The sequence below is a fragment of the Rhipicephalus sanguineus genome, chromosome 9 (genome assembly GCF_013339695.2).
Source record: "Rhipicephalus sanguineus isolate Rsan-2018 chromosome 9, BIME_Rsan_1.4, whole genome shotgun sequence".
Classification (NCBI taxonomy): Eukaryota; Metazoa; Arthropoda; class Arachnida; order Ixodida; family Ixodidae; genus Rhipicephalus; species Rhipicephalus sanguineus.
The window spans coordinates 5,594,693-5,621,480 of record NC_051184.2 but is presented as its reverse complement, the minus strand read 5'-3'; the positions used below and the strand labels follow the sequence as shown (position 1 = coordinate 5,621,480).

Genomic DNA, 26,788 nt, shown 5'->3' with positions numbered 1-26,788 from the left:
GTGTAATTCTAATGTAAATGAATTCTAATGTAATTCCGTACGAATTCCTGACGAATTCCGTACGAATTCTAGTGTAATTCTAATGTAAATGAATTCTAATGTAATTCCGTACGAATTCCTGACGAATTCCGTACGAATTCTAGTGTAATTCTAATTCCGTACGAATTCCTGACGAATTCCGTACGAATTCTAGTGTAATTCTAATGTAAATGAATTCTAATGTAATTCCGTACGAATTCCTGAAGACTTCATTAAAGAAACTCCCCGCTTCTCATGCATTGCAAACTGCAACATAATACAACGGCGCGCCGTGGAATATGTTGTCGGTGATTTATATGATTTTTCTTTTACCAGTATTTATAATGCTTGTAGGGCTGTTCTTGTGAACACACACACACACACACACACACACACACACACACACACACACACACACACACACACACACACACACACACACACACACACACACACACACACACACACGTTGCGCGCCACTGCAAAACAGCAGTGCAACATACTTTACTACATGCCTGCTGATTCCATATAACTTGTCGAGAACTTCATCCATGTTCCAACGGCGCCAGGCGGATGGTTTCGCTCGTGCGAAGAGTAATGACAAAGTGCTATGTCCGCGGTAATGCGGTACAGTTGTCGAGAAAACAGCTGAGATAAAAGAATCGAGCGCCGCCACGCTGCAGAGAGGGTACACACGGCCTGCGTACTTCTTTCGAGGTGCAAAAAAACCCGTGGGAAAGAGGGCGCCGGTGCACGGATGCTTCGCAGGAGACGGGCCACCACCTGTTGCTGCCGCCGTGGATCGAAGCAACGCGGTCAGATCAACAGGGTCCCCACGCTCCTTTACTGCGGGTCACAGGCCCCTCTATGCACTCATGACACTCTTCCAAATAACTCCTATACGTACGTATACGTATGTCGCGTGCATGTCGTACGCGATGTTGATCTTAGGTTCCATTTGCCCGAGCTATCAGAAAACGGCGCGCGAGTGTCGCGTGGCAATTGTATGCCAGGGCGCGGGAACGATAGAAAAGGGACAAATGTAAATAGGACTCTCTGGTGTATTACTTCCTATTTGGCGAGGTTATCAAAAGAAGGCACGGCCGTAGATCGATGTTCGTGACCGCTGCGTCCACTGTACCACCACACGGCTTACAAAAGGCTGCCTCCTATGCTCCAGATTGCTAGATCTGGCCGACAGCATAGAAGAGACGAAGGGAGTGATATGCTGGCATTTTGATACACGACCTAAGGATCCTAAATCGGAGCATGTTTGCAGTGGAAACGTAGTCGCGACACGTGGTAAGAGTGCAGCTATCTGCTTTGACATTTCGTTGCCAGTACAACGGCTTTCCAATTCCCCTGAACAGTACGCGTGACTGCAATGTACTGTCATTCGGATTGTCACTGTCCTATATAGACAGCGGCCGATATTCGATGTGCACAATTTAGTTCGCAGGATAATATAGTTGTTTTTTTTTTCACTAGCTTTCCGAAAAGTCTTTCCCAGACGTGATTATTCCTATTATGTTTTATTTTCCTTTTCTTTAGGGTCAACTTGCACTGAGGTCATAAGTTATTGTACTATAACCACTGCGCAGTTGAAAGTTAGTGGAGAAGCTGGAAGCGAAATAGTTGCCAACATTTCAATCATCGCCTGAACAAACGAGTATTCTCAGCTACACGGACATATTTTCCCATACTGTCCTTTCCTTTCATCGCACTTTGGGAAACAGAGCAACGTTTCTTCTAAATCAACATCAACTCACCCACCGTGCTGCCTTGCTCTAGGATCTCGTTCTGCCCCCTTTTCTTATACTTATCTCGTGTTTTCTTAATTTAATTAAACCCACCGAATTTTTTTATATAGCTGCTTTAATTATTTAACTGAAACCTAAACGTCGCATCATCGTAACGACAGCCAAACCGAACAACACAAATAAAGCAATAAACAAAGCATAATGCTTCACGTAGTGCTTATTACAAGACAACTATCAATGCATAACCGCACGCATTTAACCTAAGAACATGCAGAGAAAAGCGCTAGTGAAGATGCTAGCACGCAAAAATGACTTATGCCTATCGCAGTGCGCTTTTACGTGTTGACAATTATGGGTGTCGATGTAGCTCTCCTCTCGTCTCATAACGTCACCAAGCCATCACAGTCTCTTATAGACAACCCTCCACACGAACCCAGAACATATTGCATGCATGAAACCATTGTAAACCTTATTGCATACCTCATTGCATGCAGCCGCTCGTACCTATAACTACTGGTTAACAGCCCTTGACTACAGGTTAAAAAGGAATATATAACAAGCCTTGATGAGGGAGTCATTGTATATATGCTATAAGGAACACGTGGGAAATATCGACCGAGTTTGGCGTCAAGTACTTCTTTCGAAGGTTCGATATATCGAACTCGAAAGATCCACCTAAGGCATCGTGAGTCTCTGAAGTTTGCTTAAATACATTATAGGCTAGTTTAGGAATTATATGCCAGTATAAAGAATTACCTCATGGGTAAAACAATTTATAGAAGATGAACCTGTCTGGTATAGCCGGTTTCGACTGTAAAGTATATAGGTCAGAAATCTGCGACGTTTCATTTCCAGCTATTGTGGGAGGTAATCCGTGATCGCGCTTGCACCGCGAACACTCCCTCTCTCTCTCATGCACACAGAAACACACACACACACACGCATGCACACACACCACCTCTTTTATTTTCACGAGCACTACCCTGAAACCATTATTTAAGCTTCGGTGATATATCCTGTCAGTTATTGTAAACCCCTCAGCTGCAACCTTCTGTGTTGAACCTACCGAAGAGTTATAGTTCCATTCTAGTTTAATGCGACGCAGTTTAACCACCTTCTATTGCTTGCATTGAAGGGGCCACCATTTATCGAGCCACGATCGCTCGCGGTCGTCGATTGTTCTTGATCACTGCTTCACGCTGCACCCGCTTGCAACAAATAATGAAGCACATACCGGCCACACCACAATCACAGTGCAGGTCTACGCCGCAATCATTGCACGATAGCGACATCGTACGGCGCCGCTTCCGTATAATCCGCTTAACACGATGGCATCGGTCCTCATCCACCGCAATATTCTGCTTAGATGAGACAGATGTTTTGATGCATCTGTTAGTAAGGTGGCTCAGCTTCAATGCCAAGCACATTGCGTCACGGGGTCTTCATCAGAGACGCCCTAATGCCGCCTTTGCCGCAACCCTCTTATGCGGCCATTTTATTCTCTCTCATTTTCCCGTAAGACTCTCAATGCCTGAACCGCTGCCGCGTTTTCATTCTTAGCACATCGTACCCCGTAATCTTATACCAGCAAGGCACGCATGGCGAGGCGGCGGCGCGGTTTAGACGCGAACATCGTGCAGTCCGGGCCGAAATCGTGCGTAGCGAAACATCTCCACGAGAAGACGAAGAAGAAAAAGAAGGCTCGGCGGCAAAACAACACGAACTCCCGATCGCGTCTACAAGGAGGAAAGAACAAGCGTTTTCGTCTGGCCCGAGCCTCGACATCGTCTGCCGCGGTCGTTCCGCTAAGAGTTTCGTGCGTGTTCGGGGGCTCAGCGGACGTGTAGTGCGTACGCAGGAAAGGCTTTTGGGGCCGTTTGATATTGGGTAATCGCGACGCGTATAAGCGAAGGGAAAATGATGAAGAGGCAGGGATGAGATGCAGTGGCATAGTATACAGGTGAAGGCGTTCGACGATTCTCATTAACCCTGCAGCAGTGGCCCTCTTCCACGACTGACCTCCCTTGACGCCTCGGCGTGCAGCGGTGGCACCGAGACGATGGATGTGGCCGTCGGGCCATCGCTGTGGCTTGTCTCACGGTAGGTACGTCGGAACCTTTAATCCCGGTAACAAAGAGAAAGGCCATCCGCTGTGTGCGCTGGGCCGGGAGGTAGTGTTGGCCCCCCGTTACAGGTCACTAAAGCTAAACGTCCTGTAAGAAACTCCTCCTTTTTTCCCCTTATTTAGAAGGCTACGCAAAGTCTGGCATTTTTCGAAAGGGACAGCATGTTGCCTGGAAGTAAATACACCATGCTTCTTCGATCGTTATGAGTGAGGTATTTGAGTTACGAATGAGTGAGTTATGAGTTATTTAGGCCAGTTACTTACATCGGGCTCCTCCGGAGCAATTGACAAGATGGGCGTATGATGAAATGTCTAAGAAATGTACAGACCAAACGCAACACAAGGCACCGGAATGATGAACCTATCCACTACCACACACTGCTCACAAAGGAAGCAGAGGCATACGAAAGCTGCAAACCAAAAACTCTACGTGCGCGGTAACCAATACTACACAACACCTCCCCAACCCATAACTTTTTTTCTTAGAGCGAAAGAATAACAGAAGAAAGGAGACAGAGTACGGAGCTACTCTCAACAGACATCTTCATTGTGTCCCCCTCTTATACGTAAAAAAAAGTATACGAGAGGAGCATGCTCGGAAGGCCCCCAAAGTCATACCTTACAAGAGAGCAGTTCATCCATTAGATTATAAGGCAAAAAAAGCCTGAGCAGTACAACGCTAAAGAAGCAATGCTCACACGATCTCATCCAAGTGATCTTAGCCAATTGACCAAACTGCCTGACCAACCAAATTCTCGTACTTTTGCACTTCCTGTGATGCACGCCGAGCCCTCTGTGCCGTACATTGCATATTGCAGAGGCACACAGAACATCATCGTTATGCCCAAGAGGATCACGGGTATCCGGGTAGGGAAGACCACCGGGAGTTAATGGTGTGCCGAGCTCAGGACTCGGTTTGGATCCACGGCTTTGCCTACACTTTGCCTACATTGGGCAAAGAGCTTCGTTTGATATCCGATATACATTTACTCACTATGCTTGCCTGATACAGTCCTTGTATTTCTGGCCGTCCTCTTGTAGACGTTGCGTAGCGTCCAAGTAACAAGAAACGCAGTAAATTGCTTGAAGTTACGGCGCTCACCAGCTTTGTATGCTTTAACTTCGGACTGAAAATGACAGGTGCAACTAATTCTTCCTGGTTTTATTATCAGTTTAACGTAACTTCCCCGCCGCGGTTGTCTTGGGATTATGGTGGTCGACTGCTGACCCGAAGGTCGCGGGATCGAATCTAGGCTGCATTTCGATCGAGGCGAAGTGCTAGAGGCTCGTGTATTTAGATTTAGGTACACGTTAAAGAACCCCAGGTGGTCGAAATTACCGGAGCCATCCACTAGCGCGTCCCTCGTAATCATATTGTGGTGTTGCGACGTAAAACCCCAACAATTATTTGAACGTAACTCAGCGTTGGTATCACTGGTGTGGTCGGCTGAGTGTTTTCTGTAATAGAGTGTTTACTGCGTCTTTGTGTCTTCCGCTGCTGATCGTGTTAGATAACGGTATCGAGGTGTTAGTTAAACTCGATAAAAAGAGTCATTGCATAATACATGCATTCTTTCCCGACAGCATCGTATGCATCGGCAGCTGCGATTGGCGCATTGACACGTCGTTCGTATTCGTTCGAGTTTATACCGCTTCTGTTTGGCACGCCACAAACTTATTACCTGTTCTCGACCGCCCTCGCGGAACCACTTACTCCGCTGCTCTAATAGAAAAAAAAAACACACACAAAAAAACGTGACACTGAAGGTGGTCGACATTGGCGTGCGTAAGGTATTTAGCCATCGACAGGCCCGCGCGAACTCAGCTGCCAGTGGGGTGCGAAACTACGTCACTGCACCGACGCCTGCGCATGACAGATGCATCCTTTGCTTCTCAATGAGTTGGCTTAGCTGTTTGCGTGATAACACGCCCTTGGAAGCGGAGAATGGCGCAAGAGCGAAGACAACTGAACAGTTGCAAAACAAGTTTGTTCACGTGCATCGGCACCCTTTACGGTGCTCCCGCGGATGCGGGGCACTGCATAGGTGATGCTGCATGTGCGAACAACATACCCGTGGAAGTGGAGAATGACACAAGAGTGATGTCGACTGAATGCCCTCAAGATAACTGTATTCCCACGCGTGAGCGCATTTCAATGCCCACAAGCCAGCTTGTGTTTCTTAACAACTGGATGAGAAAAAAAAAATCCTTAACAGGAAATGTCGCTGGAGCGACAAGTGGACGAAATATAGTAGCCTTGACGAAGACAAGCCCCACTTGTCGCAACGTTTGCTCCAGCGACATTCCCCGCTCAATGATTTATTAAGGCGAAAGCCTTCGATGCCTTGTCAAACGTGAAAATTGACCGTCGGTGCTAACCCGAGTGATGCAAAAAAATCATCACGCGATGACGTCATCATGACGTCACTATGACGTCACACAACGTGAAGTCACGGGATGACGTCATAACACGAAATCGTCGCCTGGTCAAAGTGAGCCGATTCCGGAGGCGGTGCAAAAGCAGGTGAGGTGCAGAAAGCTTGCGATGTCTACGATCCTGGAGGCAGTCCAAAACTACGTTAGGTTCAGAAAGCCTTTGGAGCAGGGGGGACGGGGGTCTTAGGCGAATGCACAAGGAACCCTATGAGTTCTTGTGTTTGTCGTTCATCTCTTAATGCCTCTATTTTTCCTTGAACTTCGGTCTTGTTTGAATCTCACGTCTTGATGGCGTTTCTAGGTCTTCTGTAATATCGGGAAAAGAAGATATGTTCGGAGGCGGACGCTCTGTCACATGAACACCACTACAACGAATATGCGCAATCACCTGGCCGTTGAACGACCCAGGCGAACTATACACAGCCCTTTTCCCCCTTTCCTGAAACATTCGTTTGTGTGTTTTTGCTTTGTATTGTTCTTCAGCCATCTGGACAGTTTCTGTGTCCACGGCCTACCGATTGTCACAAGACACGCGGGTCCTGCCAGAGCTTCTTTGTCTCCCGGAGGGAGCGTTGGCTTTGAAATATAAAAGGCCGGCAGCGCAAGGCGCCGCAGCATAGTATGGACAGCTCGTGTATGGTTTTGAGATCGGCAAAAGGGGGCCAGCTCCTTCGGACTCCCGGTGGCCGCTGTCCGACAAAAGAGAACGCCGCCCACCGGTCAGGCCGAGCTGAGACGATGTGTTGGGACAAAGCGAAAAAAACAAAAAAGGACAACGTGTGCGGTAGTTTGTGGCTAGGCTTGCTCGCGGGAAATATCGCGTTTCACGAAGTAAAGTGCGGCCAGAGTAAATAATACACACAAAAAAAGAAGGACCGCGGCGAGGTGGACACGTGAGAGACAAGGTGCTCGTGGCGAGAAAGTACGCGGGGACAAAAGGCAATAAACAGTGACCTGCTTTGCGACAAGCGGCGACTGCGGCGCGTTTCCGTCTTTTTCACGGTGTTAAGTGTAACGACAGGATGACGTCACTGCACCACACTACGCAGCGACACTGTTCGTCAAAAAACAAAAAATAAAGAGACAGAGAAAGAAAGGAAATACACGTTGTCGCTCCTACTGGTCTACTAACTTTCGCTTTCCCTGTTCTAACGCGTCAAGTGCTGATGTTGTGAGGAGCCACTAAACAAGATCTTTTTTTTTGTTCCTTTAGTGGTTTTCCTCTTAAGCAATGGCGCTATCTGGGAAAATTATCCAGCGTTCCGCAGGTGAACAAAGGTATATTCGTTATACAAAACAATTCATCATCATTATCATGATTATCAGCCTGTTTTAGTCCCCTGCAGGACGAAGTCCTCTCCCAATGACCTCCAGTTGACCTTATCCTGTGGGAGCCGATTCCATTTTATTCCTGCGAACTTCTCAATTTCGTCAACTCGAGTGATGCAAGAAATCAACACGAGATGACGCCACACTAGGACGTCATCATAACGTAACAGATATGTAAAGTTTGTGACGTCCTCATGACGTCAGAGCGAAGTCACTGACGTCACGTAACGTGCCAACCAATGATGACGTAATCAGACCACATCGTCGCTTAGTCGCATAGGTTGGCTGATCCCGGAAGCACGTGAGGCGTAGGAAGCTTTTTCTTATTATTGAAATAAAAAATAAGTGAAGGAGTTGTCGTCGCCATTTCCTGGCGACGGCTACCCCTTTCCACTTGGCTGTCTGGATAAAAAAATAAATAATTAGTGAAGAATCAAAAGGAGATATATACACATATATAGGCTTGCATTTGGTAAGTTTTAAAAAGTTCTCCTTTTAACAGAGCACACACACAATCGCAATGTACACTTTCAATGCATCGTTGGTGCGTTAAGCTGGGCTAGTTGGTATTGATTGTATGCTCCCATATTGCTAGCGAACACGCAGAAAGGACGACATAGAAAGAGACTAGCGGTTGTCCAGTCTCTTTCTATGTCGTCGTTTGTGCGTGTTCGCTAGCAATATGGAAGCATACTTTCAATGCAGTTCGTTCCGTATTCATCAAAAATATTACAGTGAAACCTCGGCGATACGAATCTCACGGGACGACCAAAAATATTCGTATCATCGGAAATTCGTATCACCAGAAAGCGTGGAAAATTAGCAGGCACAAATGGCATACATTTTCATTTATTGTTTTTCAGGGCCGCATCAACGTCAGGAAGAACCCTAAATGATTGTCAGTTAAGTTTCTAGATGTCGGCAATCATACCAGCACTCGTAAATATACGGCCCGTACGCGCGTATTTATTTAATGATTCAGGTGCGTTGTGACCTGCGACAGGTGGTGGTGGTATCAACTTCATTTGACTAAGAGTCAACTCTCTGACGCCTCAGGGTGGCTCCACGCGGGAAGCCACTCCTTCGGCCCAGGAAACGACGACTAGCTGTTTTTCACGGTCGGGAGTTCTCATAAGTTCATCCCATGTTAATTTTGAGGGAGCTCGTAGGAGCGATTCTGGAGGGGGAAAACCCCCGCATCCCCACCAGATGTGATCTTGGGTAGCTAGTGCATTTTGACTACAATTTTGACAGTTTGGTTCAAATTCTCCGTTCGTGATAATTGCCACTATATGAGGACTGGTGAAAGAGCGCGTTTGTATGCGGCGTAGGATCGTGGCCTGCGCTCTCGTGAGATCGTCATATGGCGGAGGATAAAGCCTCCGTTCGTGCGGGTCAACATGTGACCTGCGACAGTAGTAGCCCCTTCCAAATTTTAGTATGCTTTTTTTTTTGCATGACACTGGAACTATGCAGCGAAAGTAACCTGAGAAGCACTTTGACGCGATGGATCAAGGCCACAAAATTACAGAACCATGGCCTTGTGTATGATTTTGTTATCGCGGAGGTGTTGGGGATATTGTTTGGAAGATTTACGGCCGTGCCCGCACAAGTGCGACCTCGACAGTCACGCATATTGATGTTGTGAGGTCTGACTCCTTCGCTAAGTCCATCCTCGCCTTCTTTCGGTCCTCGTCCAACTTTCATAGGATGTCTGATGCACGAGGCAGGCACGTGTAAACGCAGTACAACGACAGCAGCCCGCATCGACGCGTTGGAAAAAAAAAAAGCATGGCGCTAATGTCCTCTGTAATCTAAACTCGAAGGCCACATAAGAGCCTCAAAGATTTGCGCACACAATCTCGGAGGCCGTGACGCGTCTCTGAAGGTTTATTCTGATAGTAAGAAAAGTGTTTTTCTTACACCGTGATTCTGATGATTTGGCGGTGCGCCGCGCATGCCCACGCTTGCGTTCCCGCGCTCGCATTTGCTTGGCGCGTCTTCCGCGACAGCGCGGACCAGCACCTCTTCGTACCTGAGCGTCGCTGGGTGAAAATCGGTTCGCAACAACCGTACTCCATTACACTACAAGCCAATGGGCCTTGGCTGGGACCAACGAAAAATTCGTATGAGCTGCGATCGTATCACAGAGGTTTCACTGTAGTGTGCTCAAAGAAACGTTGAATCACTTTCATTGCTTTGCGGCTTATCCGTGATGGTCATGGACCTAGTATTTTCGCCACTGACGAGAACGTTCGCTCCGAGTCCGGCAAGTGGTCATCGACTTTAACAGAAAGCATGTCATACTTCCTATCTCGGTGGCAGTGCGAAACCACGCTAGGTGCAAAAAGCTTTCGGGAGCGGTGGGATCAGCACAATCGACTGAGTAGAAAAAGGCAGCTTTCGCTTTCGAGTCATTTTAGGCGAACGCATAAGGGAACCTCTGATTTTGCTCTCTCTAGGCTACCGCATCGTTCACTGCAGGCCACGCAGTTGACAAGGAAACCAATTCACGCCTTTCCGCTCTCGCATGAACCCGACAGGATCACATTCGCCTTTCCCAGAAGAGTAGGACAAGACGGACACGCACTGTGAGCTCGTTACGGCAGTGATGCGTCGCATACAGGCCGTGTCCGCAGTGAGAGCAGCGCGGAAACGTCGCTGCGCTTCATGCAAAATAAGGCGCGTCGGTCGCAACCGTAACGACCGGTCGCCCACCGACAAACCATAACCCTCCACGATCTCCATTTTGTCGAAGCCCTGTTCATGTGAGAGAGGTCGGCTTACAACGACACCTTTCTTTCTTTCTTTCTTTCTTTCTTTCTTTCTTTCTTTCTTTCTTTCTTTCTTTCTTTCTTTCTTTCTTTCTTTCTTTCTTTCTTTCTTTCTTTCTTTCTTTCTTTCTTTCTTTCTTTCTTCTTTCTTTCTTTCTTCTTTCTTTCTTTCTTTCTAATGTTCTTTGATTCACGAGGACTTATTTCTTTCTTTTCTTCTTTCCATTTCGTACCTTCTCTCCAGTGCTGTCCAACCGTTTTGTTTTTCCGTAGCTCTCTCACCCCTTGACGACAACTACGAGGAACAGCCAGACAGACCACACTGCGGAACACACGCGTAGCGCTTACTGCGTGCCGTGTCCGGAAGAGACGATACGGATGGCCGAGGCGGAGAAGAAGACCGGACCGGCGGCCGGGGATGGGCGACCTACAATTTCGCTAACGGTGAAGAAAAAAAACATAAAAGAACAAAGGAGGCAGAGAAGTACAAACACATAAACGAGAAGACGAACAAGCAGGAACCAGACCGCATTCGCCTCTTTTGCCCTCTCTCTCTCCTTCTTTGACTTCACTTTGCTACTCTTGCCTTCAACTCTCATCGTCTTCTCTTGTCTCAAGTTGCAGTAGTGTGCTCGCCCAGACAATGGCAGGGCGCCGCAGCCGCCGGCTCTCGTGGTCGTCGTTAAAAGGAGCGACACAAAGGCCGCACGCCGTGCTGTCCAATTTGCAAGAGCAAGCGACGCGTACTGCTTTCTTTTCTGTCTTTCTTAAAGCCTTCGATACCAGACAAGTAACGCATACCTCTTAAATGCGTCTCTTCTCATAGTTTGTTCAAGCCAGCAAGACAGCTGTAGCTCAGCTTGGCCAAGACGTACATGCGAACTGGAAAGATTGTAGACATCAAACAGCATCATTGTAGGTAGTGCAACAGTTCACGATGGACCGATACAGAAAGGACAAACCACAAGCGCCTCCTTCAACTAAACATTTATTGCGAGATGCGAGTATATACATATATAGGTACAAGGTCCGCCGCGGTGGCGTAGCGGTTACGGTGCTCGGCTGCTGACCCGCGCAGGTCGCAGGTTCGATCCCGGCCGCGGCGGTCGCATTTCGATGGAGGCGAAATGCTAGAAGCCCGTGTACTGTGCGATGTCAGTGCGCGTTCAAGAACACCACATGGTCGAAATTTCCGGAGCCCTCCACTACGGCGTGCCTCATAATCTCGTCGTGGTTTTGGCGCGTAAAGCCCCAGATATTCTTATTATAGGTACAAAGAAACAGAAAAGAAACAAACAAGCCCACGTGCGAAGCTAATGATTACTCAACCGTATGTATGAAGCAGCCCATCAAGATAGCGAAGTTCTTTCTTTTTCAGTAAGTGAAATAGACGGCGCGCTCACACACTCAATGTCATCACGTTTCATTTCAGTTGCTTCAACAATAAAACGAGTGGACAATTATGTGCCGCGATAAACAATACAAGTGTTATCGAAATATGGTAAACAACCACAATCACTACACTGGACAGCCAGATGACCATCAGCACGTTTTTGCACCTTATCATATTCTCTGAGCCGCTCATTCACACATCTTTCAGTTTGCCCAAGGTGTCTCTCAAGTGACATCAAACAGTCAGATAATCCTTCCTTCAGTTACATTAAGGCCGAAGTTCAGGGAAAGACGGAAACTTGAAGAAATGAAGTATTCTTTAATAAGGAGTGTCGCTAGACAAGTGGTGTTGCCTTCTTCAATGCAACAACCTTTGTGTTGCTGCCTTGTAGAAGACAAGACCCCTTGTCGATGCGTTGGCTCCAGCGACGCTCTGTGTTCAAGAATTCTTCATCTCTTCAATTACATTGTCTTGGTGACGTGCTGAAAGCAACTGACAAGCTGTACCGTAGCTATTTCTGATTTTGCTTACTTATATTACGCTTCGCTGAAGTTGATCTCGGTATTTCACACTATGTATTAAGTGACCACACCGTTGCAGCATCTCTATGTTGTTCGGCTGTGGGAACGTCGCATCCAACACGGACTTATATGTGTGTGTGCTGCGCACCTTGTGCACAGCACACACACATGTTCACACGTTCTTATGTTCAACGAAAGTTTACCATGCTTCGAACACATAGCTGCAACATATTTCGCAGAACAATTTTCCCCCTCTTTTGTGGCCTGTAGATGCTGCCCATGATTGTGGTGCAGGCGTTTATGATGGCCTCTAACGGCTTTCCTTAGAAGCGTGCACGTATCATAGGGTTTCCTACTGAGATGAGTGGAATAAACTGTGGTGCTGCAGTCCTAGATATTGTTTCGTAATGAAGGCAAGGGTATGAATCTCTGTAAACATTCGTGGTTGTAGCAAACGTTCCGGAAGCTTTCATTTCTACGCTTTATTTCCCATTATTGCGCGAGATTTTGACCGAATACTGTGTCTTCTTTTATTTTTTTTTTTAACGCACCAAGAGCCCATGGAATTCCCTATCATACCTTTGGCTCAATTTTTTACCGATTAGCTTTGTTCGAGCTAATTAATAATAATAACTGCCAGGCCTTTATGTGCCAGAACCACGTGACAATTACGAGGCTCGCCGATGACCGGATTAATTTTGACCACTTGGGATTCTTTAGCACGGCCCTATAGCTATAAGCACACGGGCGTCTTACATTTCGCCCCTATCGAAATACGGCCGCGTGGCCGGGAATCGTATCCGCGTCCTCGGGCTAAACTGTCCATCACCTTAGCTGCAAAGTTCCCTGTAGCTCCTTATTCAACCTCAATATTTACTGACTAGAGTGCGGCCAATTCTCATCGGTATGAACCAGTTGTTGAGGCAACAACTACATCAACAGCAACGGCCACCGTTAACCGTTTTTCCATTGCCCTGCCTAAGCGGGCCTGCGCATTCCAGCAGTCCCCGCCGACTCCGCGCGCGCGCAGCGCACCTCCGATGTTTTTGCTCTCCGCACATCGTGCTTTCCTGACGTTGCGCGTCAACGTCGGACGCTGTGCAGCGAAGCGCGAGCACTTAGGATGGGCCGAGCCGCGTGTAATAAAAATGCGTACGCGGAAATGAAATGGGGGCGGTCCCGTATAAGACAATCGTTTTACGTGCCGCGGGAGGAACGCGGGAAGGGGATCGAATCGTAGAGGAGTACGCTCTTTTCGATTCGATTTGCTGCATGTTTTTTTCCGCCTCGTCGGTCCTTTTCTTTGTTTTACCATTTGTTTTTTTTTGTGATTCTTCAACTCCTTTTGGAAGTGGCCTAGTCCACTAGGGTCGTCACATGCAACCTTAAACACAAGCCCCCTGCCCCCCCCCACCCCTCCCCTCATTTTCCCCTCACCCGCTCTAACCCTTTCAACTAGCTCTCCTTAAAGCTTTGACTGCAAGCTCCCCCGCCACTCTCGTCAAATCAAAGTCGTGCTTAGCGGCCGGCAGGTGGCACGTCAGGCCACGTGTCGAAAGAAACTTAATGATATAGTGTCTCGGCCTGAGGTCGGACCGGCTCTCGCGTTCTGCAGAAGCCGCCTTCTCTTATTTCTTGTCTTTTGCCGTCTCAATCTTGACAGCGAGAGAGCGTTTATGACGAAGTCCGTCTCGGGCGATCGAAATGGACGATGTGCCCAATTTCTCTGGTCGATATTTCACATGTTCTTTAAATCTCTGTTCCCAACGTCGAGTTCCCTGGTGATGTTTCTAGACAGAACTCTGGGCATCACGGCTGTTCCGTTTTTCCCATGGTAGCGTGAATTATCTAGATCTAAGAGCGCCAAGTTACACATGTGTAACTTGGCGCTCTTGGATCCAGATAATTCACGTGGCTTTGTTTTCTGTAGTTAGCTGTTTTGATTTGTGTGTTGGTTTTGGTGTTTAACTTCCCGAAACGACTCAGACTACGTGAAACGCCGTAGTGGAGAACTGCGGATAATTTCAACCCCCTGGTGTTTTCTAAGATGCGCTGACAGTGGCATCCCACAGTACATGGGCGTCTAGCATACCACTTCCATCGAAATGCGATCGTAACGCCTGTGTCGTCACGGCAGCCTAATTTTCTAATCAACGATGTTTTCAGTACAGGGTATGGACGGTCAGACTGCGCGCGTGTGTAATTATTTTCAACAAATTATAACGGAGTGCTTCGTTGGAAATGATCGCTTAGCAAAGTTGCGAAACCGTTTGACGCTAGAAGGACGAAGTTTAGCAAAATCCGTGTCCCTGCTGCCTGAACTGTGTTTCTTGTAACTCCTGTACACTCTTTCGTATTGTATAGTTCCCTCTGGTCTTGTGAAAAAACTAGGAGGACACTTGAGCTTCGCCTTCAGGAGTAGAACGCGATCGCGTAATCGGGCCCCCTGCGAATCGCCTTCAACCGTGCCGTAAGGAAAGGAACGTCTGTGCACGTAACATTGGCCGTTTCAAACTATCCCAGAATGCCTACTGCAAGTACAGTTGCGAAGTGCCCACTACGCCATAATTCTTCCTCTTGCAGATTGGCGAAGGGCCCTCTACGCGTCCGTAAGGTGCCACGTGCACCTGCGCAGCTGCACACTTTGCAATGGGTGGGCAGCTTTAAACCACCCACTCGTTGCGCAATCCACATGTTTTGACGCCTGGTGCTACGATTCTGCCACGCAATATTAGATGTGTTAAGGAGACTCCTCCCTATACATGAGATTCTAAAAGCGTTTTTCCTTTCTTTTTTCTTTTTCTCTTTTTTTTTACGAAGCAGTGTCGAGCACTAGCGGAGCCCCGTGGTAGAACACCTGCTTGCCACGTAGAAGGCCTTGGTTCGATTCTCACTCGGACTGAAGATTTTTTTTTTATTTATTTGTTCACACCTATCTCGAGTTTTCGCTACCGGACAACGCCGATATTTTGCTCACAACCAACGACGGCGGCACCGGAATTTCTGCGAAACGACACACACACACACACACACACACACACACACACACACACACACACACACACACACACACACACACACACACACACACACACACACACACACACACACACACACACACACACACACACACACACGCACGCACGCACGCACGCTCGCTCGCTCGCTCGCTCGCTCACTCACTCACTCACTCACTCACTCACTCACTCACTCACTCACTCACTCACTCACTCACTCACTCACTCACTCACTCGCGCGCGCATACGAGATCACGGCCATTATCATTTAGCATTGTCACTATCATCGTAATTTTAGTGTATTTATTTCTTTATTCAATCCCCCTCGGGTCACGTGACCTGCCTGAGACCTGCTGCTACTACTACTACTACTACTACTACTACTACTACTACTACTACTACTACTACTACTACTACTACTACTACTTACAACGACTACGACGACGACGACGGCGCACGGTAGGCTAAGACAGCTTCGCAGGAAAATATGAGTGTTGGTAGTTTTGTACCTGCACACCTCTTTACAAGAGCGCCACAATGCACAGACAGGGTGGGGCCGTTCCTCTTATTTTCAAAAAACGCGCACTGTTGAAGCTACGCCCTCGAGGGGAACGGTTCGACGCGGTGCCTTGAAACAAGTCATTTTGTGGATTCATTCCTGCTTCGTCTCTTTCTCGATTGCTTCGGCTACGTAGCTCTGAGGTGTCTCGCCGCAGTAGAAGTTAGTGGGGAGGGAAGGTGTGGCGCGTCTCTAAAAAAAAAAAAAGATCTCGGTCGCGGAATCACTGTAAGTAGCGATATGATGTAGAGCGCCGAATCCTTCTCCCACTTGCATTTGGCAGCTGGTCGGGCGTACGTTAATTTGCCTTTGTAGCCGAGCAACCTGCCATAGTCCCTGCTTCTGCTGTTGTACGCGGCCGGACGCGCGTTGTGTAACCTGAACAGGTAATGGTATTTTTTTTTTTACGGTTTGCAAATAAGCGGTCCCAAATATGGATCAGTGAATCGTCGAAAGAGTATCCAGTATGCATGATATATCGATTATGTTATACCTTAATGGCTTTAAATATTACTGAATATTTGGTGGTTTGATGCTTTTAACCTAATTTTGGTGCTCCGGATTTGAAAAATGTTGTTAGCCTCCTGTTTACACGTGTTGCATACTACAAGGCAAGAACAAAGTGGAGGTATTCAACGACACGATGGTACAACGTGCTAGGCCGAACAAACAGCTATTCAGGCTTTATAATTCAAGCAACGTCGGTTATTCAACTAAAAAGTAATATGCGCCTAAAACGTTTGGCGTTCTCAACGAAACTTTTGTCCGAAACACAATTTTGCGCAATCGAAAGGTCGATTCACACCCATTTCTGCAGTGCAAAGTGCCGAAACGGTATCGGTGAACGCTTCCTAGGCGAATAGGATTTTTTTCTTAGTGCGAATATCATTTTTTTTTTCCTTTTTAGCCAGTACGAATGGTTTCGGATGTTGGGATGATATATAACCCCCGCTGTGACGTCACCCGCTATCTGCTGTTTTCGCGCTGGGTTTCTGAAGCAGCTCTCGGGGCAGCTGGGCTCGGAACATGTGTCATAACGGGGAGGTGCCGTCGACCATGTCTTTTGTCGAGGTCTTGATCAGTTGCCCTTCCTCTTCTTACTTTCTCTCTCTCTCTCTCCTTGTCTCTTTCAAACTTATTTCTCTGTCCGCTTGCTTAGTACAGTATATCCAACCTGGCTCAACCTATAGTCGGATATAACTTTAGAAGTCCGCGGCATTTCCTCCTCAAAGGCGGATGCACACAAGCCTGGACAAATGGGTGCGCCATCCAGACTGACGTCATGATCCGGACGGCCGGATGGCCCCGCCTTCAGCGAACATTGCCGAGTACATGAGCGGGACTATTTTCTTTACTGGCGAAGGCAATCGCCTGTCGGGCTTCGGTCGTCTGGGCGGGCCCTCTCCGGACTTCTTAAGTTGCATCCGACTGTAGAACTTCCCATTCCTTTATCACTTCGCTCTCTCTCTCTCTCTCCACACTGTAATGCTATTTTTTTAAAGAATTGACAGCTGGGCTAGTTGGCAGTAGCTCTTCAGCATCTTGAAAACAAGGTGTGTTCTTCAATCTCCTCTCGTCCGTGCCGTAATTTGCGCTGTTTTCAAGATGCTCCAGATGCTATTTGTTATCGGTTCTTGTTTGAACGCTGCATAGATAATGAGCTGAGTTCACGCTACGTGCGTAACTCCGTTTTGCACGTTAAATTGACTTACGAACGTAGAACGTTTAACCGCCAACAGCCGCGAGGCATATAGCAGCGGTACAACCGTACACCCGGGGCACTCGGGTAAGGAAAAAATGGATTGACGTGCTTGCGCCCTACTTATTTGAATTTGCTTAACACCGAAACAAAAGAAAACACAACTCTCTTTTGCGGCATCGTCGGCGCAACCTCTAGCCCAGTCCCCGAGCTTGACATCATAGTGCGCCCCGCAACGCTGCGAGCACGTGACAGCAGTGACGTGTCTGAAGCCGAGCCATCCTTGTGGTGCTGTCGACGCGACGATTCGCAGAAGCGTCACGTGGTTAGGGATTCCCGAATAAACGCGCAGGAAATCCTCTTACCTGTCACGCGCTTCAAAAGCCGCCTAATCCACGATGACAAGGAAGCATTGCCTCCGACCGGCCCAAAGTTGAGGACAGTGGTCAAACGCGCTGTCACAACGGTTGCGCTTCTTGCCCATCACCCAGAGTGGCAATCAGTCAGAGAATTTTGGTTGCTGGGGTTTAACTCCCAAAGCCACAATATGATTATGAGGGACGCCGTTGTGGAGGGTTCCGGAAATTGCGACCATCTGGAGTTCTTTAACGTGCACCCAAGCATTTTCGCCTAAATCGAAAATGCGGCTGCCGCCGCCTAGATTCGATCCGCGACTTTCGGGTCAGCAGTCGAGCGCCATAACCACAAGACCACCGAGGCGGGTGATCATTCAGAAAGCATTACATTTTATTTCGCACAGAATCCGAGTCGTCTCTCGCAGCTATCGTGGTGTTCACACGTCGCAAATCATTATGAAGATAGATAGATAGATAGATAGATAGATAGATAGATAGATAGATAGATAGATAGATAGATAGATAGATAGATAGATAGATAGATAGATAGATAGATAGATAGATAGATAGATAGATAGATAGATAGATAGATAGATAGATAGATAGATAGATAGATCTATGTGTGGGGAGCTGACATATGGGCCGACGTTGTTGTGACTTCTTTCCTTCTTTCTTTCTTTCTTTCTTTCTTTCTTTCTTTCTTTCTTTCTTTCTTTCTTTCTTTCTTTCTTTCTTTCTTTCTTTCTTCTTTCTTTCTTCTCAACCACGGCTGCTGCAGTGGGCGGGATGCAAAAATTCTTTCATATAATATTGTGCTTTGCGGGCACTTTCAAGATGCATGCCAGATGGTCAGAATTATTCTACAGCCTTCTCTCTCTCTCTCGAGTCTTCCGCTACGTTCTCTCGCATCACTAATTTTCTTTCTTTTTTTTTATCGTTCTTTCCTATCGTCGTTGTTGCATCTAAACGCATGTGCTCATAGGCGTGCGCAGTGTTCCCCATTAGGGGAGGCGAAGATTCACCGCAGTGACACCTCCCTCCCTTTCGTCGCGTCCATACGACAGGAGTGAAGATGGGAAGTAAGCAGGGCTTGTAATGCAACATCATGTGCCTTCGGCCGTCATTTTCAACAAAAAACTGCGTGTCCATAATCCTGCTCTTTAAACGATGACAGGACAGGTCCTACTGAGTAAAAGTATGGGCCGGACTTTTCGCCCTCCCTTCAGTAATTAGAGGGGGGGGGGAGGCACCCCCCACTCCTGCCTCCTTCATGCGCACGCCTACGCACACGCTGACCCGCCACAATTTTTCACATGGTTAATTGTTTCTTTGAGCAGAGAAACGAGGCAGTTTGCGCAAATTAACAGAGGGCGCTGATTTAGATAGTTATGGTCAAGAATACCGCAAGGTACGTGATCTACTCTTTGACTGGAAAGTTGTCCCCCTATTAATTGACAACCATTATAGCAATTCTTCCAAATAGAAGTGTAGCTTTCTTCAAGTATATACGTGCACATAACCACCAATCTTGGCTGGCTGAAAGTTCTTCTCCCTATATATAATCGCGTTAAAAAAGAAAGGATAAAAATCGTTTAGGCGGTCACAGATAGCTACCGGGACGAAAATGGTTCATTCCTGCTGCGCGTTTGAACGCCACAACGCTGTGGACCATGACCGAAATACCGTTCGTAATAGGCGTTCTGTCGGGCGCTAGCCATCGGGTCATGCACATCGAAGGGGCATTTATAGGCAGGTAGAATCCTAATAGCAAGGATAATGAGCTAGTAAGAGCTAAGAGTCACGAAGCGAGCGGCCTCGAGGCACTGGCTAAGGCCGACTGCGAGGGAGCGCGAGGCGAATTAGTGAAACTAAATGACCAGGTAAATAGTAAGGCAGGCAAACTATGCACGGTGGTGGAGATAATCGAAAACTGCGAAGTCGGTTACGGCCAAAGCAGCACGTGATCCGGAAACAGAAACGCGAAAGTGGCACGCCTCACCTTGTGACCCGCACATAATTCAATGACGATTCTCAGCCGGAGAGGTCAGAGGGACGCGAAATCGAAACGTCAAGGAAGCGGGTCGCTCGGTATTCCAAGTCTCACCGCCCGTATAAGTCGTATGCCGTTTTCAGACAATGACTGTCATTCTGCTTTTCGGGAAGCGCTTGAAGGCAAGTTCATTTCGCTGATCTATTCTTCGGCGCTAACTGCTATATTTTTTTACATAAAACAATTCCGAGCATTCTTATCCGTCCTAGAGCTGCAGCGTGCACCCACTGATTTTCAGTAGTCAAGTCGCAAAATGCGTCTCGACCACTTTTCAGACTGTCGTTGGCGATAACACAAGCCTAACCAGATTACCTTCGTAACTTTGTCATTACCGGGTTATTTACGGAATGCTAAGGCATCCGTCGCGTCAGAGACAATAATAACGTGAAGGGTTATTCTCATGGTTCATGTCAAAGTACAATTTTGGTTTAGGTGCCAGTTCCGTACTTGCTTTCTTCTGATTTTGTCGCCTGGTTGATGACCTATTATCCGCAGTGCATTTACACCACATCATGTAGGATCAACGAAACGACCAGGCTTGCACAAAATATCTTAACATCATTATATAGTATTGAAAATCAGTTCTGCGGAATCCCGCAAGGTGGCGGAAGGGTTAAAAAAGGGAAAATAGACAACCACCCATTTGTAGCACCTGGGTGCTTCCTGGTTAGCTCAATTGGTAGAGCGACCGCCCCGGAAAGGCGTTGGTCCCGGGTTCGAACCCCGGACCAGGACGAATTTTTCGGCGACAGGCTTTATTTCTGAGAAATCCGTATGGATTTCCTTGTGGCTTCGTGCTACAAATGGGTGGTTGTCTATTTTCCCTTTATCATTATAGTCGTTCGATGGGGCTTGCACAGATCGAATTCTCTATCTATCTATCTATCTATCTATCTATCTATCTATCTATCTATCTATCTATCTATCTATCTATCTATCTATCTATCTATCTATCTATCTATCTATCTATCTATCTATCTATCTATCTATCTATCTATCTGTTATTAGCCGTATAGGGTTCGACCCCTCAAAACCACTAAGTGGCATTGATGACCTGGCGACCACCGCCAAACAAGCAGGCCTACTGGCCTGCTGGGAATGGCATTTCGGTCCCGGAGCGCCTTTCACCATTGAAGCTTTCGACAACAAAGCAATTCAATTAGCCGAGATGAAAACAGCAATTCTCGAACGCTCTTTTGAGAATCGATTTTCAAATGCGATGGTTCACCGGCGAGTTACGGTGACTTGCGCGGACTTCCGGCTCCCGTAATGGTGCAAGAGACGCAGCAGCGGACAGGAAATGAAAAATATTTACCGACGTCACAAGCGAAAGAAAGCGGAAGCGAAACGACGTGCATTTGTCTGAGCGAACAAATCGGTTACGATGGGGAGACCAAGTGTGTACCGTTCTACGTTTGCAGTCATCACGGCCACTACAGGCAGCCACGATTTTCGGGCGTTCTTTTTTTCTTTCTTTTCGTACCGCACAATCTTCCTACCAGCCGCCACGGTGACTCGGTGGTTATGGCGCTGGGCTGCTGACCCGAAAGACGCGGGTTCGATCCTGGCCGCCGCGATCGTATTTTGATCGATGCGAAGTGGTACAAGCCCGGGTATTGTGCGATTTCAGTGTCAGTTAAAAGAACTCCGGGAGGCGCAGGTTTCCTCATCAGGGGGGTGGGGGGCGGAAGGGGCGAAGGTTCATCGCCCCCCCCCCCCCCTCCCTACTAAGTCAACGGATGGCGCAGACTTTGCGCCCCCCCCCCTCCCCCGTACGCATGCTTATGTCAGGGGCACGGTGTAAGAATATTCAGGTGTTGACACTGCGCGCGCCTAAGCGGCCAGAAAATGTTCGGTCGTCGGTCCGTTGAGCGGTGCGCCATCTAATGGCTTGAGGCGGAGAGCGCCCGCGAGTAGCCGAATCACGGTGGTGCTACGTCATCACCGCCGCGCTCGCCGTGCCCTCTCCTGTTGCTCTCTCGATTTCGCCCCTCGACGCCGTTTGGCGGATGCACATTATCCAGCAAAATGGCACAGAAAAATGCACGTTATCAGCAGCATGCGCGTTGCTATGAAGACGGCTGCCCCGCTTTTCGTAGCGCCCTCCAAGACAACGCCGATGAAACTGCAAGTCATCTGATAAGAACCCGAACATTATCTGGACGCGCGTGGATTTCGGTTTCCCATGCGTTGGGGGAAGAGTGTCATCACCTGAGTATATTCTTACACCGTGGTCAGGGGTAAATTTCAAGGGGGGGGGGGGAACATTCGTTATCTGGATGCCACGTAAGCGCGTAAGAGAGGGATGCAACAGCTATCGACGTATAACTCGCGTTCAAAACACCCGCGCGGCAGCCACACCCCCGCAGAAAACGAGCCAACGCGTCTGGCAACCACGACGTGCGAGACGCTACTCCCACTCCCTCCTCTGCGCTCCTCGATTCCCGATCGAAGTCCTGACCAGCGGTTGCCGTTCGAGCCGCGAGGTGGCCCACTACAACACCGTCGGAGAATCAGCCAGCGATCGAGCCCCAAAGCAAGCATCGAGCGTGCCAAACAACGACTACACGGCGGCACGGTGCAATCGAGCCAGCAGCCCCAAGTGAGTGGGAATCCAGCAGCACCGTTATCTGGGACCGCCCTTTGGAGCTACGCGAAAAACTCGTAAGCCGCATTGAAGCACCGATTAGACAAACGCATCTAGAAGAATGGAAGGAGAAAAACAGGAACCAATGTGAATCAACACGCGTGGCGACAGCTGGGATTACGGCTGTAACCTTGCATCCTCTCCCGCCCTGTTGAAGCAGACCGCCGGCTTGCACGCGAGTATTCGTGCATGATTTAATTTTTTTCCCCCGTATAATGCCTTCCTAGCGCTCTTGCACCCCTTTACCATACGGTGTTGGACGTTTTCCGATGTCTGACTAAAAAGTATGGGCCGATACCCTGAAGGTAGTGCAGGCACTTCCCTTCAACTACTGTATTTATTCGCACATTAGTATACCTCGATAGCACAGGCTAATCATAACCAAATACTGTCTAATATCAGTGTCGATCGTCATGGCCGAGTGATAGCTAGTTGTGGCTACTGTTGCCAACTGAAGGGTAGTAAGGGCTCGTTCTGGCTGCAAATTACTGTAAACGTTGGCTTGTAATGACTATATAATATTGTCTAATGTCCACAACCCGCTTTCACGACATGAATGTTATCTTCAAATCCATCTTAATACGTTAGTGGAGTTGTCTATACTAATATTAATTTTCTCTGGTGGAACAGGCGAGATTGCTAAGTGGTGGGCGGGGCGTGTTTGCTCGCCAACCTCTGCAGCCTGTGGAGTGAGGAGTCGGAGAGCAGGAAAGCCCCAGAGATCCGGTGACGCGAGCGCAAACAGTGCGATCGAGTCGCAATGGCACACAGCGCGGATCGAAATAGATACGGAACAAGTCGCTGAGTGGCATCGTGTGCGTTTTATCGATGTATGCGTTGCTTATTTCGTACGATGTACGCAAAACGATGCCGGGAGTATGGGTTGGCGATCCATTATGCGGGAGCGAATGGGATGAATATAGTATGGCTCGTTGTGGAATCGGTAGATGTGTGGCCTTGGCGGTGCGTTCGGCGGTTTTGTGATGAGTACGGGCTACGTTGAGAAGCAGGCCTGTTATTGTTAGGCCGTCGTCATGTGGTGGAGTTAGCGCAAACTACGGACAAGGGCACGATCAGAAGGCTGTGAAAGCGCGCGCGCCCACACACACACACACACACACACACACACACACACACACACACACACACACACACACACACACACACACACACACACACACACACACACACACACACACACACACACACACACACACACACACACACACACACACACACACACACACACACACACACACACACACACACACACACACACACACACACACACACACACAATGTATATGTGCTTTTCTACCACCCTAGTTTGTACTTGTCTAATGTTTCGCTTTGTAGGTGGGTTTTTTCTTTTTTGTGGCGTTGTATCGAGCGCAGGAAAAAGGGAAAAAAACATTGTGGCGTGGCAAATATCGACTAACAATTGCAAAGTACTTTGCCATTGTGTTCGCTGCCCTCTTCGTTCTTTCATTTTTTGTTCTTTATGGGCGTACCATACGTTAGCAGATTTGTTGTTACGGTGTTGTTGTTGTTTTGTTATTATTAAATGTATATAAGACGATGTTGGTGTCAATGTCTTCTCTTGCATAATAGTTTCCGTCGCAAAGTAGTGAACAAGCACAAAGCTTTCCAAAGGAACGCAGAATACTACCACGTAGCACCAGTTCTTCAATACAAGTTGTTGTTATTGCCTTTGTTAAATGTAACAGCGATTGAGGCAGGGTATGTGACTCGCACTTTTGCTTCACAATGTGGCATTAGTGACCATTTGAAGGATTGTAAAGTAAACCGGGTTACGTTCGCTCTACAATTAACCTTGTGCTTTCCATCTGGCAGGATAGAAACAGAGCCAAGCACGTGGCGCATTTGTTTTTGTTGTGCGTATTTTTTCTGGAATAATGCCTCATACCAAGGAGGAAGATTGTCCACGATGGAGGCAATGATAACACACAACCGACGACGCACAACCACTAAAAACAGGCACGTTGCGGAAGATAAGGATAGCAGCATTCCGATACGCCAACTTCGCGAAATACACTGGAAGTCGGCAACCCTTGCCGGTTCTGAGAACGTTTCAGGTTCGGAGATATGCGCCGTCAAACTTGCGGCAAAAAAAAAAAAAAATGCACCGTTGTTCAAGATACATTTCATTTCTTTTTAACGAACCGTCCTTTTGTGCATTAAATAACAAAAGTAACTCGATCCCCCTTGTAGACGCGCTGCAGTAGCGTGGCAGGCACGGTGAGCTTTTTAAAAATTATGCATTGTTAACAAAAAAAATAAAGGACCAAACTGTGTCCTAAAGCGCGACATCACATATTAAAAGGTAGCTAATGCATTGCTCCCTAGGTAATGCAGGGTTTTAGGGAAAATATAAGGCTGCCTAAAATTGTAGCTCGCGCGGATTACAATGTTTGTCTAACGTAATCTGTATTTTAGGCAGCGAAATGCCTTGGCAAGTGGTATAGTTAATGCAAGCTGAGTGACGAAGTGACACCGTCATTCGCATCTGGTTGTCAGTGGTCAGATGCAGGCGCGTCTTCAAATGAAAAAAAGAGGTAAAGTATAATAGAAAGCTCATGCACAATGCACACATAGGTTGTAGCTTCAAATCTAACCAGAAAGAAAAATGATAAATGTAAACAGTTACTCTCACAACCTTTATTTGAAAGCATCCAAAACTTGCGTATACGTTTGGTGAGGTATTCCGTCACATTTGTTGTCTATAGAGGCTGTCCGTGGAATAACACCCGAGGTGCGTCCCATTATCTGCTGTTCACGTGCGTTTGCTGAGGTCATTGGCGCGACGTATCTTATCTACCGTGTCGCTGTTTATGTGTTTATCTTCAGTTGTGTCACAGGGTCGGTTTACTGCTCTGTTAAAAACGTTTTCATTACCCTATATTACCCTATCAAGGACCTAAGTTAGGGTTAAGATGACCCGAAGAAGTGCTCAAATAACCTAACACTATTTTCCCAGGTTATAAAATGTATTAACCGGACCAGACAGGCAATTCTGTCAACAATGTCGAGCTTTATTATCATACATGCATCGGCTCAAGAAAGACGAGGACGTGAGGACAAACCAAATGTCCACCGCAAAACATTTAGTGGCTCAAATTTCGTATAGCCTTCGTGGCCTCACGTTTGTCGCATCGTCGTATTTCTTGCAATGAATTCATCGCTTTCGCAACAGGCAGCAGATATTGAATGTAAAGCTCTTCCTTGTGCTCTTCACTTACGTATCAGGCTACAGTTATCTTCTCTATACCTATGCATATTTCTTTCTTTCTTTTTTCATTTTCACTATGACAACGCCATTGAAGTAAGCGTAGGAAAGTATTTCATTTTATTTTTTTAGGGACTGTTAGAGAGAGAGAGAGATAGACGGGGGGGGGGGGGGTAGATGGTGTCCTATACATAACCTGAATAGATTTATACTTGTAAATGCGTGTGCTTCACGATGCTTGGACGATAGACGAAAAGAGTAGACGGGACAGGCGCAAACTCACAACTGAGGTTTATTGAAAAACAGAAAGGTAGAAAAAAAAAGTCAACATGTGGTGCATATCTGTACGCACTCCCCCGAAAACTTTATCTCGATTCTCTTTTATTACGTTTTAAACGTGGGTGCAAAGTAGTATACAGTATACTCAGCATGACTCAATGCGATTGATGTCGGGCTAAGACATCCCTCTTGTTTTCTTCTTAGATGAAACGCCTCGATTATTCTACGTACCATTTGGCGCCTATGTCGCGCAAAGACAACGGTGTCGTCAAAAAACTCCTTTCTACTCCTTTCGCCTATCGCCCACACGTCGTGAACCACACACATTTACAAGTATGAATTCCAACCAACTCGCCCAAGCTTCTGTTTTAACTCGTAGAGTGTGACTCGCATAGTAGTAGTATGCTCCCAGTGAATGTGATTCAAAGCGATATGCAGAGAGCTGAGGCGTAGGCAGAAATTTGTTACTGGGGGGGGGGGGGGGGCACGGGCCCGGGCCCGGTGTGCCACCCCCTGGCTACGCCAGTGCACGGCCGGGCTAGACCGCACGCGCGCTTCTTTGCGTGCAGTCTAGCCCG

The 26,788-nt window shown here is 47.6% G+C and overlaps 1 protein-coding gene and 1 non-coding gene across 2 annotated transcripts in view; both read left to right on the top strand.

Moving 5' to 3' along the window:
• The window catches only part of LOC119404492 (flavin-containing monooxygenase 5), a 161,022-nt gene that overhangs the window by 131,620 nt on the left and 2,614 nt on the right, over positions 1 to 26,788 (top strand). The window lies entirely within an intron of this gene.
• Positions 20,699 to 20,772, top strand: Trnas-gga (transfer RNA serine (anticodon GGA)). The gene has a single exon. It is a non-coding gene; the product is annotated as a tRNA-Ser (tRNA).